This window comes from Vicugna pacos, chromosome 11 (genome assembly GCF_048564905.1).
Source record: "Vicugna pacos chromosome 11, VicPac4, whole genome shotgun sequence".
Lineage (NCBI taxonomy): Eukaryota > Metazoa > Chordata > Mammalia > Artiodactyla > Camelidae > Vicugna > Vicugna pacos.
In genome coordinates, this window is record NC_132997.1 from 15,407,882 (window position 1) to 15,413,536 (window position 5,655).

General features: G+C 59.1%; 1 long non-coding RNA gene across 1 annotated transcript; it reads left to right on the forward strand.

Moving 5' to 3' along the window:
* The first annotated feature begins 2,967 nt into the window (after nt 1-2,967).
* Nucleotides 2,968-4,633, forward strand: LOC140699677 (uncharacterized). Its single transcript, XR_012077927.1, has 3 exons — nt 2,968-3,099; nt 3,414-3,501; nt 4,184-4,633. It is a non-coding gene; the product is annotated as an uncharacterized lncRNA (long non-coding RNA).
* Nucleotides 4,634-5,655: the final 1,022 nt, after the last annotated feature.

Genomic DNA, 5,655 nt, shown 5'->3' on the forward strand with positions numbered 1-5,655 from the left:
TTACACGAGGTCGTGAGGGTGGGGCCTCCATGATGGGAACGGTGCCCTTCAAAGAAGAGAGAGACCAGATTTCTCTCTCCTGCACGTGGGGACACCATGAGAAGGTGGCTTTCTGCAAACCAAGGAGGGATTCCTCACCAGAAGCCCACCGCGCCGGTGCCCTGGCCTCAGACTTTCAGCTTCCGGAAGTGCGAGAAAATAGCGATCGACTGTGTGAGCCTCCCTCCTGCGGGGTTTCCTTGTAGCAACCCAAGCAGTTGAAGACCTAAGGCAACTGTGTGAGTCCCGTCTTCCCGAGAAACAGAACCAGTAGGGAACACACGCATGCGCGCACACACACACACCATGTGATATATACATACATGCATGTGTATGTCGGCCACGTGACATATATGTACATGGGCATGCGTGTGTGCCACATGCTACACATGTATGACATGTGACGAGGAATTGCTTTGTGCTACACAGAGACTGAGAACTCCCACCATCCACACACAGTCTCCAGCCTCAAGCATCACTGGCACGCATCTGAGGGCGGGGCCTCTCTGAACCCGGATCAGCCGTGGTGTCCCCCGGGCCAGGCTGGGAAGGGGACCCTGAGACCTGGTCCCGGGCTGGCGGCTGTGGGGCCTGGCCCGCCCTTCCGTGTCTGTGCCGCCCAAGGCACAGGGAGGGGGTCTCTCCTTCAGACTTGAGCACTCTTGGACCTCCAGCCTCCCTGCCCCAGGCATGACCGCCGGTCCCCTGTGTATCACCCCAAGTCTCCCAGGGCTCTGAGCACGGCTCAGCTGCGTCCCCCACCCCAGCCCTACCTACTGGCTGGTGGGCTCACTACAGGAGGAGGGAGAAGGCAGCCCAGGTGCAGAGGACAGTGTGGGCAAGGCCCCACATGACAGCTCGCGGGAGGAGCGGCGGGAGCTGGGCTGAAAGTGTACGGAGGTATCTGGCCAAGGGACACAGGGGCCCTGATTCCCCAGCCCGCCGACCGCGGGCACACACTCGGGCCACCTCAAAACCTTCACCACACCCACCCTGTCACCTGGACCAAGAGATGGGAAGAGGAAGAGTGGGCAGGAGAGGTTCTGACCTCTGGTTCTAGAAACTTCCATCCCACACACACTCACCCTTCCACCTGGGAAACAAAAACCGGGACAGGGACCATCAAGGCTCAGACTGGGAGACAGTCTTCCTGGGGGCCCTGCCCACACAGCCACTTCCTGTTCTCACAGCTCCCCCTGCCTCTGCATCTCCCTCCTGCATCTGACCCCACCTCCACGCTCCACAGGCATGCACAGGCATGCACACACTTCGCACATACACACACATGCGCACACAGCACACATACGCACATGCACCACACAGACACACACACTACACACGCGCATGTGTTCTGTGACATGCCACACACGCCACGTACACGCGGTGCTGAGACACAGACACTTCCCACAGTCACACGCTCACACCCCGGATGCACACACATACACTCCCTCACCCCAGGCTTGTGGGTGCAACAGTGAGGGAGTGACGCTGAGGCTGCCCACAGCGACAACTGGAATTACGCTGCCATGACCCTGTTCTTTAAAAGGGAATGAAGGAAGCCCCGTCCCTCCAGTCAGCCTGAGGCCAGCCCCCAGGTGTCTGCACTGCCCTCCTTCCCTGATGTCCCCGGGGAGGCCCAGAAGCTGCTCTCCCCTTTAGCAGAGTCTGGCCTCTGACCCAGTGGTCCGGCCACCGCAGCCCCAGCCCCGGCTGCTGCTCCCTCAGGCCCCCAGGGAGGAGGGCAGGCCCAGTGTGAGCCCGCCGCTGTGGGCGTGAGGGCAGGAGCAGCGACAGCCACTGTGGGGTTTGCATCCTCAGGGGCTGCAGAGGGGCCAGCTAGGACCGGAGGGGGCTGCCGGGTGGGAGTGGGGTGAGGACGCAGGGGAGAGGGCCAAGGGGGCAGCTCTCTGGATGGTTTCTGAGGAGTCAGGGACTCGAACGGGCTGATGCTCCTTCAATGGAGCCCCTCCAGCAAGTCCCTTTAAATGCTGGATTCAGTGGAACCCCAGGCAGGGGGAGGGGACTATACAAATGTGTATCTGTGTAAATCTATAGTGTGTGTGTGTGTGTGTGTGTGTGTGTGTGTGTATAGGTGTATGCGTGTCCCTGTGTCTCTCTGTGTATATCTGTGTGTGTGTGTGTGTGTGTGTGTGTGTGTGTGTACGGAGCTATCGCCTCCTCATAACACTAAATGGAAAAGACCGTGGACATGGAGCCAGGTGGGGGGAGGACAGGGTGGGGTAGGACAGGGGTGGGGGTGAGGATGGGGTTGTGGGCAGTACGGGGTGGGTAGAGGACGGGGTTGAGGGAGGATAAGGCGGAGGAGAGGATGAGGTTGGGGGAGGACAGGGCGGGGAGACGTCGGGGTGGGGTGAGGATGGGGTGGGGGGTGACGGGGGTGGGGGAGGACAGGGTTGGGGGAGAACAGAGTTGGAGAGAGGATGGGGTTGGGGGGAGGACAGGGTGGAGGAAGACAGGGTTGGGGAGGAAGGATGAGCTCTGGGAGAGAATCTGCTTCTCACGACCCATTTCCTCAGCCACAAGCCTAATGACATCCGGTAAACACCAAATGGCAGGAAACAGGCTTGACCCCCCCAAGCAGGGGTCAAATGGGGTTCAGGCAGGGGTCACGCAGGACTGCTGGCCCATCCTGCAGGAATGGAGGTTCCCATGACCCTCAGAGCTGCCAAGAGAGGCCCCGAGAAGCACAGCGACAGGGCAACCTGTTGTTTACAATGAAGTACACGGAAGGCGGACCCGGTGGCCCCAGGGGTCTCTGTCCTCGGCCTGACCCCCAGCTGCCCAAGTGACCCTGGCTGGCCCCAGTGACAGGCAAGCTGCGCTGCGCTGGGCCTGAGCACAAGGCCTGTTTGAGTGGTTGCTAGGAGGTTTCCATGGCAACTAGTAGGGGCTGAGGGAAGCCCGGCAGCTTCACACATCCCCCTCCACCGGTGGGAGCTGGGCCCCAGCAGCCCTTCCTGGGATCAGCCACCCAAGAGGGGCTGGAGGTGGCTGGACCCCCAAAGACCTAACATGAAGCTGACACTCTGGGAACACCGGGTGAGCTGGAGCAGGATGGGTTGGGAGGATGCAGAGCAAACAAAAGGGAGAGGCAGCAGGAGGGGTGTGCTGAGCCCCCCAGGATGACACCTGCCCCACTGAGGGGTCACCACGTGCCAGCGCTGTGTGTCAGCGGGCCTAGCTGCCCCTTAATCTTGTGATGAAATGGCTGATCTTAATCTCCGGCCACAGATGAGGAAACAGGCTCCGAGGGGTGGAGAGGTCTGACCCCAAACAGAGCTCCTCGGTTTGTCATCAGCGTGCCCAGTGCTGGCGGGGCTGGGCACCCCTTATCCTGACCGCTTGTCCTCCAGGAGTGTGCTCTGACCACCTCCACCTGATGCCAGGAGACAGAGGCACAGAGAGGCCAAGGATCTGGCCCCAAGTCACACAGCACAGTATGTAAGTGGAGAACTGTCAGGGCGAGGCCACCTGGTCCTGAAACCCAAGGGACATGCTGACTTTGATGATGGGAGTGATGGTAATCTGTGTAATTAAATACCTAGGAAACAAAGCTGGGCGGTGGTGGGGCCGAATGTAAGGGAGAGAACAATCACCCAGAAACAGGCAGAGAGCTGAGCGCACCCCCAGCCCCTGGGCTATAGGAGTGCCCTGGCTGCGCCCCCCAGGGTCAGCCACAGACCATCTCTTTGCTGTCTCTAAGCAGTCCTTGAGGATGCAAGCAAAGGAAGCCTGCACCCTGTCACACAGGGAAACTGAGGCCCAGAGAGACCAAGGGACTGGCTAAGGTCACCCAGCCTCTGAACCACAGAACTGGCCCCCAACCCAGCTCTCCTGCCTCCTGGCCCTGCAAATTTCCATGATACCCTTGTAACTTGCCCCTGGTTGTGTGCCTAGCGCCATGCCAGGCAGCTGGGGATGCCCAGCCAAGTGCAGACCTGGACGGGACAGACACTGTGAATGGGGAGGGAAGAGTAGCTGTCACCACCCCATTTGGCAGATGGGGACACTGAAGCTCAGGACAGGGCACAAGGGAGTCAGTGGAAGTGGGAGCAGCGGGGCGGATCCCAGAGCCTGGCCCCTGGGCCACACCAGACCTTGTGACCTGTGTCTCATCCCACAGCCCCTCACCAGAGGGAGGAAGAGCTCAGGAGAGGAAGAGGCAAAGAAAAGGCCCAGGGGAAGGATGGCCAGGTGGTCAAGGAAGAGCTCCTGCCACTGCCTTCCCCGCCCTTCGTCTGCAGGTGGGGGTGCCGAGGCTTCTGCTCCCTCCAAGGAGGCAATGTTGCCATGGTGACCACCGTTACCTGGCAACTGAGCTGTGTTGTCCTGGGCACCTGCTGTCTTTCCTTTGGCTCTGAGGACAGATGTGTGTCCAGAAGCCCCCTTGTCTTGGAAAACTCACCTGTGGGGACAAGCCAGGTAGGCCGGGGCAGGAGAGGATGTGCAGAGACCCTCCTGGGCCTTCGAGAATCAGAGGTGGAAACATCTCACACGAGGCTTTCTTTTATTTTTCAAAAGTGGGAATAATTCTACAGATTTGTGGAATAATAAAAATTAACATTGTAAAAACAATTTAACAATGCAGGAAAGCATACAAACAAAAGTCAGACTCAGCATCATCTCACTTTGGTGGCATCGTCCCGGCAGCCCACTCCGCCTGCTGTACCAGAGGAAAGGTGGGCGTGTTTCTTAGAAGGGACCACGCACTGCACAGCTCACCCTGCATGGCCACTTAGCACCGCACTGGATGTGTTTCTGGGTCAGACACTGCTCGGGTGCCTGGGGGCGACTTACTCAGAGTGCCCAGAGCTCCCACTCAGGGCCCAGGCTGGGCACTGGGCCCCCGAGATCTGGCACCTAAGGGGGGCTCACAGTCTCTGGGAAGGAAGAGCTGTGACCAGCACACCCATGACCCCAACAGAAGAAAGGGAGTGCTCCACTCCACAAGAAGGGTCAGGCTCCACAGTGTCAGGTTCAAAGGGAAGAGAAAGCATATACCACCCAGAAAATCCTGGCAGGCTTCCTGTAAGAGGCCCCTTTGGGGGCTGAGATTAGTATGATGAAAGGGATCATGAGTTGGAAATAAAGTGAGAAAAGAAGAAGGAAACACAAGGAAGAAAACACTGCATGGGCAGAGGCATGAAAGTAAGCTCGGGCTGGCCACCAGCAGAGCCCTACTGAGTGCAGTGGGGGCACAGGGCGCCCGGACCGGCCCTTCTCAGGGAGGCTGGAGGGAGGGGATCAGGAGGGTTTGGGATGGGAGGCCAGAAAGGAGGGGAGGACAGGACAGGAGGAGGGAGGGTGGAGGGAAGACGGAAGAGGAACTGGGACAGCTGACGTACTGGATTCACTGCCTACTGAAACCACCACTCACACAGGAGCTGTGCCAGCCCATTTTACAGGGCAGCAAACTGAGGATCTGAGAATTTGGTAAAACTTTCAAAAGACAATGGCCAATGAGTGGTGGCACCCCAGTAGTGTCACCCTCTCTGACTTGAGTCACCAAAGCCCACTCTGGCTACTAGCTCAGGGCTGCCCTGTCCCCCCAACCCCATTTGTCTCAGAAATACGGCTACTGGGGCCCCAGGCAGG